Raw genomic sequence first — 14,527 nt, 5'->3', positions numbered from 1 at the left:
TTCTTTTCTTGGCCAGTCTAGCTAAAGGTTTGTCAGTCTGTTGGGTCTTTTCAAAGCATCAACTTTTGGTTTTATTGGTTTTTCTCTATTGTTTTTCAGTTATTTCATTTAATTCCCCCTGTAATCTTTGTGACTTTTCCCATTCATGCTTGCTTTAGACTTAGTTTGCTCTTTCTTTTCCATTTTTCTAACATGGAAGGTTGAGATCTTACTTCTCTTTTAATATTGTTATAGGTATAAAATTTTCCTTAACCATTGTTTTCTATCCCATAAATTTTGGTATGTTGTATTTTCATGTTCACTCAGCTCAAGGTATTTTCTAATTTCTCTTGTGATTTATTCTTTGACCCATGGGTTATTTGGGAGTGTGTTGTTTAATTTACCCATAACTTCTTGATTTCTAACTTAATTTCATGTTGGTGGAGAACATACTTTCTATGACTTCACTTCTGTTAAATGTACTGAGGTTTTTTAATATGTTCTGTGCTGAAAAATGATCTATGTGTACTTGAGAAGAGGGTGTAGTCTACTATCATTGGGTGGAATATGATATAGATGTCTGTTAGGTTAGTAGGTATATAGTGCTATTTAAGTCTTCTGTATCCTCTTTGATGCTCTGCCTCTTTATCCTGCCTGTTATTGAAAGTGGGGTATTAAAATTCTCAGCTGTCATTATTATGTATCTTTTCATTCAGTTTTGTTCACTTTTGTTGATGTATTTTGGGGGCTCTGTTGTTAGCTTTATATATGTTTTTGTTATATCTTAGTAATGGGTTAGCTATTTCATCATTTTAAAATATCCCTCTTTAGTAACGTTTTTCATCTTTAAGTCTATTTTGGGGGCACCTGGGTGGCTCAGTCAGTTAAGCATCTGCCTTCGGCTCAGGTCATGATTCCAGGATTCTGGGATCGAGCCCTGCATTGGGCTCCTTGCTCAGCGGAAAGCCTGCTTCTCCCCTGCCTCCCACAACCCCTGCTTGTGCTTACTCTCTCCCTCTCTGTCTGTGCCAAATAAATTTTTAAAAAATATTTAAAAGAATCTTTTAAAAAAAAGTCTGTTTTGTCTGATATTAGTGTAGCTACTCTAGTGTTCTTATGGTTGCTGTTTACATGGTATGTCTTTTTCCATCCTTTACTTTCAGCCTCTTTGGTATGTTTGAATTTAAGTGTGTTTTTTGTCAGGGAGCCTGGGTGGTGCAGTTGGTTAAGCATCCAACTCTTGGTGTCAGCTCATGTCATGATTTCAGGGTTGTGAGATTGCGCCCTGCCTTGGGCTTCATGCTCTGTGCACAGTCTGCATAATTTCTCTCTCCCTCCTGCTCTGCCCTCCACCCCCGCATGTGAGCTCTCTCTTTCAAATAAGTAAATCTTAAAAAAAAAATAGTGTTTCATGTGAACAGCATCTAGCTGGATCTTTTTAAATAATCCAGTCTGAAAATCTCTGATGTTTGATTTTATTGTTAAATCCATTCAGCCTTTTAATGTTGATACTGTTGGATTTATATCTGACATTTTGCTTTTTTTTTTTTTTAAAGATTTTATTTATTTATTTGACAGAGAGAGATGACAAGCAGGCAGAGAGGCAGGCACAGAGAGAGGAGGAAGCAGGCTCCCTGCCGAGCAGAGAGCCCGATGCGGGGCTCGATCCCGGGACTCTGAGATCATGACCTGAGCCGGAGGCAGTGGTTTAACCCACTGAGCCACCCAGGCACCCCTGACATTTTGCTTTTTGTCATGTCATGTCTCATGACTACCTATTTTCTCTTTTCCTCCTTTACTTCTTTCTTTTATCTAAGTGAGTATCTTTTGAAAATTAATAAATGTACTTTTTTGTTGTGATGAATATATACAACATAAAATTTGCTTTTTAAATTATTTTACATGTTTGATTCAGGGAGATTAATTACATTCCCAGTGTTCAACCATCATTACGATCAATTTCAAAAACGTTTTTCATCATCTCAAATAGAAATTCTGTAACTTTTTCTTTTTACTTTTTTTTTTTTTAAAGATTTTATTTATTTTATTTGACACAGAGAGATCACAAGTAGGCAGAGAGGCAGGCAGAGACAGAGGGGGAAGCAGGCTCCCTGCTGAGCAGAGAGCCCAATGCGGGGCTTGATCCCAGGACCCTGAGATCATGACCTGAGCTGAAGGCAGGAGCTTAACTGACTGAGATACCCAGGCTCCCCTCTGTAACTTTTTCATAAAATTAATTATTTTTTAATTGTGTTTCTCACCATAACACATACACTCCCCAATGTCCATCACCCAGCCTCCTCATCCTTCCTTCCTCCCAAAATTCTGTAACTTCTTTTTTTAAAACTTTATTTATTTGACAGACAGAGATCACAAGTAGGCAGAGAGGCAGGCAGAGAGAGGGAGGAGGAAACAGGCTCCCTGGCGAGAAGAGAGCCCAACACGGGGCCTGATCCGATCATGACCTGAGCTGAAGGCAGAGGCTTTAACCCACTGAGCCACCCAGGTGCCCCCAATTCTGTAACTTTTGAATGCTAACTCCCTATTTCTCCTTCCCCCTTCCCCAGTCCCTGATAATTTCTAGTCTCTTTAATACCTGTATGAACAGGTATTAGATTAGATATTTCATGTAAGTGAAATCATATAATATTTGTCCTTTGGTGTCTGGCTTATTTCATTCGGGAGAGTATTTTCAAGGATCATCCATGTTGCAACATGTAGGAGAACTTCATTTTTTTTTTTACCAATAATTTATTTTATTGTGGTAAAATATACAGAACATAAAGTTTACTATCATTTTAACTATTTTTAAAAAGATTTTATTTATTTGACAGAGAGAGGGACGCTGAGAGAGGGAATACAAGCAGGGGGAGGGAGAGAAGGAGAATCAGGCCTCCTGCTGAGCAGAGAGCCTGATGTGGGGCTCCATCCCAGGACCTTGGGATCATGATTTGAGCCGAAGGCAGAGGCTTAACCCACTGAGCCACCCAGGCGCCCCTGTTTAACAGTTTTTAAAATTACATATTCTTCGTGTTATTTTCCTTATGGTTGTTCTAGGTCTTAACAATATACATCTTCGGGACTCTGCTCAGCGGGGAGCCTGCTTCCTCTTCTATCTCTGCCTGCTTCTGCCTACTTGTGATCTCTGTTTGTCAAATAAAAAAATACATCTTCATTTATTAGAAGTTACTTCAGATTTATATTAACTTTCTACTGAGAGAAGTTTTACTTCTATATAACTATTCCCTTTTCTCTTTTTTTGCTATTATAATTATATGTTATGTCTATGTATGTTTAAAAACTCAATAATACATGGTTATAATTACTACTTTATATAATCTTATATATTTTAAAGAAGGCTAGAGAAAAAAGGAGAGCATAGTTCATTTATTCTATAGATTTAAGTTACCATTTGATGTTATTTCCTTACTCTATAATTTTATTTCCAGCTCCTTCTTTGTGTTATCATAGTAAAAATATATTACATATACAATGTCCCAACAATTAAATTTTATAGATATTTATATAGTTGATTTTTAAATAAGGAAGGAAATGGGAAGAAATATATAATCATATCTTCTTTTATAATTATCTAAATAATTACTAACACTTTTTCCATGTGAATTCACATTAATGTCTAGTGTCATTTGCTTTCAGCCTGAAGAATGTTCTTTTGTATTTCTTGTAAGGCAGATCAGCAAGAAATCTTCTCAGTTTTTGTTTATCTGGGAATGTATTTAGTTAATCTTCTTTTGAAAAATAAGTTTCTCTAGATACAGGTTTCTTAGTTGACAGTTTTTTTCTCTTTAAGCACTTTAAATACGTCATCCCTGCTTTCTGGCACCCATTATCATGTGATGAAGAGTTAGCTGTTAATCTTGTTTCCTTTGAAATGATGAATCTTTTTTCTTTAACTGCTTTCAAGATTTTCTGTTTATCTTTGACTTGCAGTAATTGGAGCATATGTGTCTGGGTATGGATTTGTGTGTGCATGTATGTGTGATCCTACTTGGAGCCCATTAAGCTTCTTGGAAGTGTAGATTATTGTTTTCCCTCTAATTTGGGAAGTTTTCAACCATTATTTCTTTGAATATATTTTCTATTTCTTTCTCTTGCTTCTCTCCTTTTGGTACTCTCATGCATATGTTGTTGTGCTGAATGATGTTTGACACGTCTTTGAAGCTCTGTTCTTTTTTCCACTCTTTTTCCCCCCGTTTCTCAGATTTGTATAATCACTATCAGTCTATCTCCAAGTTTATATATACTTATTTTGCCTGTTCAGATCTACTATTGAGCCTCTCTAGTGAATTTGTCACCTCAGTGATTGTACTTTTCAACTTCAGAATTTTCACTTGGTTCTTTTTTGTAATTTCTGTGATTTAACTCTTATGCTCTATTTGCATCATTGTTATCAGACCTTCCTTTAATTCTTTAAATATCGTTTCCTTTAGTTATTTAAACATATTTGATAGCTGATTTTGAAGTATTTTTCTACCAACTGCAACAACTGGGACCTCTCAGACAGGTTCTGTTGCCTTCATTTTATTCTTTGTAAGTCACACTTTACTTTCTTATTGCATGTGTTATAATATTTTGTTGACAACTAGACATTTTGGATAATATCTTGCAGCAGGTCTAGATACCAGTTTCCCACCTTTATGGAACTTAACTATTCTTTTAGTTTGGTCATTTATTTATTTGGTTATTTGACTGGACTAATTCTGTGAAGTTTATTTTTCTCACAGTGTGTGACCTCCAATGTTTCTGCTCAGGGTTTTTCCCCTTGTTTTTTGTCTTTTTATGGCTTTCTAGGCTTCACCTTGCATCCACATAAGCCACTTGTTGGTCAAGGGTTGTGTTTAAGGTCACTTAGCTTTCCTATTGGATGGGTATTTGTCTTAGAGGCTGTTTTCACAGTTTGGTGAATTTATTATATTAACCCTGCATTCAGCCAGGGGCCTGTAGCTAATAGGTTCTCTCTCTGATTAGTGTCTGAGAGGGCAGCCTTGGGCATACGCACAGTCTCTCAGACTGCCCAAATATGAGTGCGTTTGGTTTTTTAAAATAGACATGTTTTTTAGAGCAGTTTTTAGTTTACAGCACAATTGAGAGGAAGGTACAGAAATTTTCCACATACCCCCTGATTCTGCACATTCATAGCTTCCCCACTAATTAACATTACTCACTAGATTGGTACATTTTTTACTAAGGATGAACTTAAATTGACACATCGTAATCCCCCAACTCTGTAGTTTACCTCGGTATTCACTCTTGCTGTTGTATATTCTACACATTTAGACAAATGTATAATGACATATATCTACCATTATAGCACTTTGATGTCAGATAGAATAGTTTCACTGGCCTAAAAATACTCTGTTCTGCTTCCTCATCTCTCTTTTCCCAAACTCTATCAACCACTGATCTTTCAGTCTCCGTAGTTTTGCCTTTTCTGGAATGTCATATAGTTGGAATCACACAGTATGTAACCTTTCAGATTGGCTTTTTTCCTTTAGTAATAATGATTTAAGCGTCCTCCTTGTGTTTTCTTTTCTCTGTAGCTCATTCATTTATTTATTTTAAAATGATTTTGTTTATTTTTGCAGGAGAGAGAGACCATGAGCCGGTGGGAGTGGGGGAGGAGCAGAGGGAGAAGCAGGCTCCTGTTGAGCAGGGAGCCTGTTGTGGGACTTGATCCCAGGACCCTGAGATCATGACCTGAACCAAAGGTAGACACTCAACTGACTGAGCCACCCAGGCACCCAATAGCTCATTTACTTTTAGTGCTGAAAAATATTCTGGATGTACCATAGTTTATTTGTCCGTTTCCCTACTGAAGGGCATCTTGGTTGCTTCCAAGTTTTGTCAATTATGAATAAAGCTGCTATAAACATCCATGTGCAGATTTTTGTGTGGATGTAAGTTTTGAATTCCTTTTGATAAATACCAAGGAGCGTGATTGCTGGATCACATGGTAAGAGTATATTTAGTTTTATAAGGAACAACCAAACTGTCTTGCAGGGTAGCTGTACAATTTTGTATTCCCACCAGCAATGTATGAGAGCTCTATTACTCCATATTCTCACCACTGTTTTAGACTTAGTGTATTAGACTTGGGCCATTCTGATGGGTATGTATTGGTATTTAATTTTTGTTTTAATTTGCATTTCTCGGGTTCCTGGGTGGCTCAGTGGGTTAAAGCTTCTATCTTCGGCTCAGGTCATGATCTCAGGGTCCTGGGATCGAGTCCCGCATCGAGCTCTCTGCTTTGCAGGTAGCCTGCTTCCTCCTCCCCTCTCTCTCCGCCTGCCTCTCTGCCTACTTGTGATCTCTGTCTGTCAAATAAACAAATAAAATCTTTAACAACAACAAAAAATTTGCATTTTTCTCATGACATATGTGAACATTTTTTCATAGGCTTATTTGCCATCTGTACATCTTCCTTTGGTGAGGTATTTGTTAAAAACTTTGGGCCATGTTTTAATTGGGTTGTTTGTTTTTTTACTGTTGAGTTTTAAGAGATTTTGTTTGTATATTTTGGATATCAGTCCTTTATCAGATGTGTCTTTTGCAGATGTTTTCTCTGAATCTGTGATTTGTCTTCTAAGTCTCTTAATATTGTCTTTCACAAAGTAGAAGTTCTTAATTTTATTTTTATTTATTAAAGATTCTATTTTTAAGTTATTTCTGTACCCAACATGGGGCTCGAACTTACAACTCTGAGGTCAAGAGTTGCATGGTCTACCAACTGAGCCAGCCAGGTATCCTAGAAGTTTTAACTTTTAATGAAATCTAACTTATCAATTATTTATTTCATGGATTGTTTCATGGTGTTGTATCTAAAAAGGCATCACAGGGGCACCTGGGTGGATCACTTGGTAGAGCATATGACTTGATTTTAGGGTGGTGAGTTCAAGCCCACATTAGGCATGGAGCCTACTTAAATAAATAAAAAATAAAATAAATGAATAAAAAGGCATCACAATACCCAAGATCAGCTAGGTTTTTTTTTTTTTTTTAAAGATTTTATTTATTTATTTGACAGAGATCACAAGTGGGCGGAGAGGCAGGCAGAGAGAGAGGGAGGAAGCAGGCTCCCCACTGAGCAGAGAGCCTGATGCGGGGCTCGATCCCAGGACCCTGAGATCATGACCTGAGCTGAAGGCAGAGGCTTTAACCCACTTAGCCACCCAGGTGCCCCGATCATCTAGGTTTTATCCTGTGTTGTCTTCTAGAAGTTTTATAGTTTTGCATGTGTTCAGTATTTTTTGGAAGATTTTATTTATTTGACAGAGACACAGTGAGAGAGGGAACACAAGCAGGGAGAGTGGGAGTGGAAGAGGGAGAAGCAGGCTTCCTGCTGAGCAGGGAGCCTGATGTGGGGTTCAATCCCAGGACCCCGGGATCATGACCTGAGCTGAAGGCAGATGCTTAAAGACTGAGCCACCCAGGTGCCCTAGACTAGTTTTTTGTGTGTGTGAGTTTTGGCTGTTTGTATTTTTCAAGTAATTGGTCCATTTAATCTACGTTATCAAATTTGTGGGCAGAGTTATTTATAGTATTTCTTTATTACCCTTTAAATTTTCATGGTATCTGTTGTGATGTCCCTTCTTTTATTTCTGAAATTAATAGTTTGTGTCCTCTCTTTTTATCTTCGCCTGGCTAGAGGCTTAATCAATTTTATTGATTATTTCAAATACTAGTGGTTGGTTTCATTGATTTTCTCTATTTTTTTTTTTTTAAGATTTACTTCTTTGAGAGAGCATGCATTCATGATCATGGGAGTGGAGGAAAGGGCACAGGGAGAGGGAGAGAAGCAGACTCCCTCCTGAGCACAGAGCCCAACTCAGGCCAGTCCCAGGATCCTGAGATCATGACCTGAACTGAAATAAAGAGTCCACAGCTTCACAAACTGAGCCTCCCAGGCGTCCCTTGATTTTTCTCTGTTCATCTCTTTTGATTTCTTGTTTTAATTTTATGATTTCTGCTCTAATTTTTCTTATATTTTTCATTCTGCTTTCTTGGACTTAATTTGCTTGTCTCTTTCTAGGTACTTAAGGTAGAAACTTAGATTATTGATTTTAGATTTTTTTCTTTTCTGATATATTTCAATGACACAAATTTTTGTCTAAGCACTACTTTTGCTGCATCTCAAACATTTTGATAAGTTGTGTGTTCATTTTCATTTAGTTCAAGATATTTTTGAACTTATTTTGAGATTTCTCCTTTGATCTATGTGTTATTTATAGAGGAGTATTGTTTGATCTCCACATAGTTTGGGATTTTTCATTTATTTTTCCATTATTTACTTCTATTTAATTCTGAGGTCTGAGAGCAGACATTCTGTGATTTCTATACTTCTGAATTTGTTAAAGTGTGTTTTGTGGCCTAGAATGTGGTTTAGCTTGGTGAATATTCCATATGAGTTTGATAAGAATGTGTATTCTGCTGTTGTTGGATTATAGTAGTCTATAGATGTCTTTTATATCCAGTTGTTGAGTTCAGCTATGTTCTTACTGACTTTTTTTGCCTTCTCTGTTTCTGAGAGGGAGGGAGTTTTGAAATATCCAACAATGATAGTAGAGTCATCTATTTTTCCTTGCTGTTCTATCAGTTTTTGCCTCCTGGGAATTGTTATGTCTTCCTAGAGATTTGACCCTTTTATCATTATGTTATGTTCTTCTTTATCCCTAATATTTTTCCTTACTCTGAATGCCGCTGTCTGAAATTAATATACCTACTCCTGCTTTCTTTGGATAGCATTAGCATGGTATATTTTTCTTCATCTATTTACTTTTAATCTCTGTGTATCTTCATATTTAAAGTGGATTTCTTATGGAAAACATACAGTTGGGGTATATATGTATAAAGAGATTTTATTTATTTATTTGACAGAGAGATAGAGCCAGAGAACACTAGCAAGGGTAGTGGCAGAGGGAGAGGAAGAAGCAGGCTCCCCACTGAGCAAGGAGTCCACCGTGGGGGTCCATCTCGGGTCCCTGGGATCATGACCTGAGATGAAGGCAGATGACTTAACTGACTGAGCTACCCAGGCACCCATATTTAAATTCAATTAGTTAACATACAGCATATTATTAGTTTCAGAGGTAGAGTTCAGTGATCCATCAGTCTTATATAATACCCAGTGCTCATTACATCACATGCCCTCCTTAATGTCCATCACCCAGTTACCCCATCCCCATACTCCTCCCTCCAGCAACCCTTAGTATGTTTCTTATGATTAAGAGTCTTACGGGGCGCCTGGGTGGCTCAGTGGGTTAAGCCGCTGCCTTCGGCTCAGGTCATGATCTCAGGGTCCTGGGATCGAGTCCCGCATCGGACTCTCTGCTCAGCAGGGAGCCTGCTTCCTCCTCTCTCTCTCTCTGTCTGCCACTCTGCTTATTTGTGATGTCTCTCTGTCAAATAAATAAAATTAAAAAAAAATCTTTAAAAAAAAAAAAAAGAGTCTTACGGTTTGTCTCCCTCTCTGATTTCCTCTTTTTATTTTCCCTTCCCTTCCCTTATGATCCCGTTTTGTTTCTTAAATTCCACATATGAGTGAGATCATATAATTGTCCTTTTTGATTGACTTATTTTGTTTAGCATAATATCCTCTAGTTCTATCCATGTTGTTGCAAGACAGTCTCTGTTTTTTAATTGGTGTATTTAGACCAATTGAAATTCAAGGTGATGATGATATAGTTGGGTTAATATCTACCATATTCATTAATGTTTTCTGTTTGTTGCCCTTGTTTTTTTTTTCCTGCTGTCTTCCATTCCTTTTCAGACTTTTATGGCTTTATTTACTTTTTTTAATTTTTTATTTTATTTTATTATTTTTTTTAATTTTTTATTTTTTATAAACATATATTTTTATCCCCAGGGGTACCATAAGTGACTATTTACTTTTTTTTTAAAGATTTTATTTGTCAGAGAGGGAGAGGACTTTTTGTGGTTTTAGTTGAGTATTTTATGATTCCATTTTCCTTTCCTTTCTTAGCATAGAGGTTATACCTCTCTTTAAAATAGATTTTATTTATTTATTTTGAGAGAGAGAGAGAGGAGTGGGGAGCAGAGGGGCAGAGGGAGAAGGAGAAAGAAGATCTCCATGCATAGCATGGAGCCCAAGGCTGGGCTTGCTCTCAAGACCTTGAGATCATGATCAAGAGTTGTCAAGATAAAGAGTTGGACACTTAATGGACTGAGCCACCCCAGGTACCCCTATAATACTTTTAAAAAAGATTTTATTTTAAAATAATCTCTACACCCAATATGGGGCTGAAACTCAGAGCCCTTAGATCAAGAGTTGCCTGGGGGTGCTTGGGTGGGCTAGTCAGTTAAGGATTGGACTCTTGATTTCAGCTCACGTCTTGATCTCAGGATTGTGACATCGAGCCTGAGTTGGTTCCTTGCTCAGTGGGGGAGTCTGCTTGAGGTTCTGTCTCTTCCTCTCCCTCTGCCCCTCCCCCTGCTAGCATGCTCTCTCTCAAAATAAATAAATCTTTTTTTTGAAGATTTTATTTATTTATCTGACAGAGGGAACACAAGCAGAGGGGGTGGGAGAAGGAGAAGCAGACTCCCCGTGGAGCAAGGACCCTCCCTCCCATGTGGGGGCTCTATCCCAGGATGCTGGGATCATGACTTGAGCAGAAGGCAGACGCTTAATGACTGAGCCACAGGTGCCCCAAAATAAATAAATCTTAAAAACAAAAACTGAGCGAGCCAGGCATCCCACTTTTTTTTTTCTTAACTGTTTTAGTGACTGCCCCGGAGTTTACAGTGTATACTTACAGTTATTCCAAGTCCACTTTCAGATAACACTGTACCACTTTAAAGGTAGTGTGAATACTTGGTCAGAATTCTTCAGAATTCCTCCCACGTATTTGTATCATTGCTGTCATTTATTTGCTTTACTTTATTCTAAGCACATATATACATAATCTATATAAATAAGCCTGTATAATTGAATACATTGTTGCTATTATTTTAGATAAATTATTTTCTGTTAGATCAATTAAGAGTAAGAAAAATAAAAGTCATTATTTTACTTTCACTTATTCCTTCTTTGATGCTTTTCCTTAATGTATGTAGAGCCGAATTTCTGACCTATATTCTTTCCCTTCTGTATAAAGAACTTCCGTTAACATTTCTTGCAAGGCCAGTCTTCCAGCAACAAATTCCCTCAGTTTTTGTTTATCTGAGAAAATCTTTATTTTTCCTTTACTTTTGAATGATATTTTCTTAGGGTTCAGAATTCTAGGTTGGTGGTATTTTTCTCTCAACACTTTAAATATTCATGGTTTCTGAGAAGTTGGGTGTAACTCTTATTTTTGTACTTTTATAGATAAGGTGTTTTTTTTCCTCTAGCTTGTTTCAGGACTTTATCTTTGTTTTTCTGTAATTTGGTATGTGTAGTTGTAATGTTTTTGGTATTCATACTGCTTGGTATTCTCTGAGATTCTTGGATTTGTGGTTTGGTATCAGACATTAATTTGTGGGAATTCTGTCATTATTGTTTCAAATATTTCTTGTGTTTCTTTGTTTTTTCTCCTTCTTGTATTCCCATTATACTCACGTTATACCTTTGGTAGGTGTCCCATAATCCTTGGATATTCTGTTCTGGTTTTTTTTCAGTCTTTCTTCTCTTTGCTTTCCTGTTTTTCAGGATTCTGCTGCTATATCCTCTACTTATAGATTGTTTCCTCAACTATGTCCAGTTTATTAAAAAGCCCATCAAAGACATTCTTCATGTTATTTTCAGTCTTTTTTATTTCAAGCATTTCTTTTAGGTTATTTCTTAGGATTTCCATCTCTCTGCTTACATTGCCTCAGTGTCTTATTTTCAATTCCTTGAACTGATAATTTTAATATCCTTGCCATGACTGATTCCAGTCCTTGCTCTGTCTCTTCCAATTGTGGTTTTTTTTTTTTTGCCTTTTCATATACCTTGTAATGTTTTCTTGATAGCCTGACCTGTTGTACTGGGTAAAAGGAACTGCTGTAAATAGGCCTTTAATAATACAGTGGTTACAAGTGGGTACAAGTTCTTTAGTCTTACATTTAGTTCTTAGTCTTTTGGTGAGTATATGCCTTTGAACTGTGAACTTCACAAGTGTTTCTCAGGTTTTCTCTCCACCCTTAGGTGCTGTACCATGGGTACAGTAGTCTAGGGTTGAGTATTTCTCTTCCCCAGGTAAATTGGGCTCTGATAATACCCCAGGAGGTAGGCTGTCTTTAACTAGTTTCCCTTGAAGGCAGGCCTTGTTAAAAACAGATTCGTTCCTTATCATTAATTCTTGACAAAGCCCAAGAGGTTTTTCTCTGATATTTACTGTGGGAATCTTGAGCTTTTGGAGATAAATCTGACAATATGGTGGGTATGCCTCTAAGACTATGTTTTCCTAGATTTTTAAATTTTCAGACCTATTCACAATGAGCCTCCGGCAACCTGTCACCTACACTTTGTAACTTCCTACCTCTGCACTGGTTCCCTTGGCAGTTTCCGCTGATGAGTCCCCCCTGTGATAAGCCACAGTTCCTTGTATTTTGCCTGTCCATCTCTCCAAGGAGGGGGGGCAGTAGTTTGCCCTTTGTCCTCTCTTCTCTTATGGATCCAAGGACAGTTGTTGATTTTTTAGTCTTTTCAGCTTTTTATTTGTTAGATTGAAGCATTGACTTCCCAAATTCCTTACGTGTAGAACTGAAAACTGGAAGTCTGATTTGATTTTTAAGCTTGGCTTTCTTAACATGACCTTGGATCAGAGTAGCTACATTTTCGGTGTTTGATAAGAGGCTCTGCTTAAGCCCTTTGAGTCACTTTGTCTCCAGATTCTCTGCTGATGTATCTGTGTGTGCTTTGAGGAATGCTTTCTAGTCTGCTCTGCATCTTCTTCTGATTCCTCCTGGGTGGGTGCAGCCTAGCAAACATGCATAGCCTTCTGTATTTCCAGGGGTGAGTGTGACCTCCTGGATTATTCTTCTTGGCTGTCTCTCCCTGGTTCTGTTAAAATTCTTTGCTGGTCTGCTATTTTACTTGTTGATACTGTTATCACAGAGTTACCAACCCCCTCTTAATTGCTCACCACCAAGATCTCCCTTGTTTTTCACAGTGCCCTTAAGAACTTCTTGCTCCATTCCAAATAAGTCAGTCCTTTCAGGCAGAGATGCTGAGCTCTGTTTTCTTTCCTGCCTATTTCTCCCCTCTGGAGAGAACCCTTGTGCCACACTACTGGAGTTGGTAGCAAGAGCATGGCTTGCTTCTCTTGGTGTAAGAGTGGTTGTTGGGGGAGATTGGTAGCCTCTGGTCTTCTTAGCATGCCCTCCTAGCATGGAACCTCTGCATAATGAGACAATCTGGGTGAAGATCATCAGGGTCCCAGTATTCTTGACCTGTCACACCCGAGGTAGAGCTTTTACCGTAAGAGTGAGAACTGGGTGGGGAAAGAAAGACCCCAGAATAGCACTTCCATAGCACAGGCCTGGGGAGAATAAGAGAGGCTGGGAGCCTGCCTGCTAGGTGAAATCATAGCCTAAGAGTTTAGGAGCTGGATCAAAAGGAAATTACTGGCTTCTTGACAGCATCCATCTGGAGTAGTTTTCATCACAGGGAGCTGGTGTGGATAGGAGCAGATTGGGACTCAAATGCTACAGACTCTCACTGTTCTTACTGAGATTTAGTTGTTGTTGTTGTTTTAATAAATGTTTTTCCATTTGCCATATGCCCTTGGGAAAATTTCCAAAGACTTTAACTGGTTGTTTTGTTTTAATGATTTTTCCAGGCAAATGGTTGTTTCACTGGGGAGAGTATCCAACAGCTCCTTATACCATCATTGCAGAAGTTTCATCCTTATTGGTTATTTTAAAAACTGGAAGTATGTTTGATATACCAAAGGAGACCTCTGTGAGATAGGGCTTAGAATCACTAGGCCAGTGTTATATCCTTGTTAGTGATCTGGAAACTCATTTGGTAATTCTGAGTCTTTTAGAGTTTTTCAAAAGTAATATTTCAAAGTAATGTCATCAATTTAGTTCTGTTTGCCAAAATTTTATTGACATCTTTTCTTGGAATACCAATTTTATGGTGAATAATCATTGTTTTACTTTTTAGGTTTTAGGTTTTGAAACCCTGAGGCTCATGTTAATATACTATTTGTGGTTATCAGAATGTCCCATGGATAATATGGCTTGCTAATTAAAGCAAGAACTGAAAATTAAATTTCTCTACTTCCCAACCCCTCACTCTCATTTTCGGTACCAATCTAGGAAATATTAGAAATCACTTAACTGCTAAATTGGTTCATTCAGCTGCAAAATGAAACTAATAGTGCCTCACAAGGGTGTTGTGAAGCTTAATAAATATTGCTAAAGTGTTTGTTTCTGTGAAAACTCCTGTATTTGTTTTATTTTTAAAATATATTCGTATTTCTTAGACTTTAAAATGTGCTCATCGAGTAAGAGCTCATATATGCATGTAAACTAGCTTTAAATGCAGAATAAATATATATAGTATATAGTATATATGTATACATAAAGCACTATATACCGTATA

General features: G+C 37.5%; 1 protein-coding gene across 2 annotated transcripts in view; it reads left to right on the top strand.

Annotated features, from left to right (window-relative positions):
* TEX11 (testis expressed 11) overlaps nucleotides 1-14,527 on the top strand; it is a 318,657-nt gene that overhangs the window by 73,662 nt on the left and 230,468 nt on the right. The gene's annotated exons all lie outside the window — the stretch shown is intronic.

This window comes from Mustela lutreola, chromosome X (genome assembly GCF_030435805.1).
Source record: "Mustela lutreola isolate mMusLut2 chromosome X, mMusLut2.pri, whole genome shotgun sequence".
NCBI lineage: Eukaryota > Metazoa > Chordata > Mammalia > Carnivora > Mustelidae > Mustela > Mustela lutreola.
This window is presented reverse-complemented; position numbering and strand designations above follow the sequence as displayed.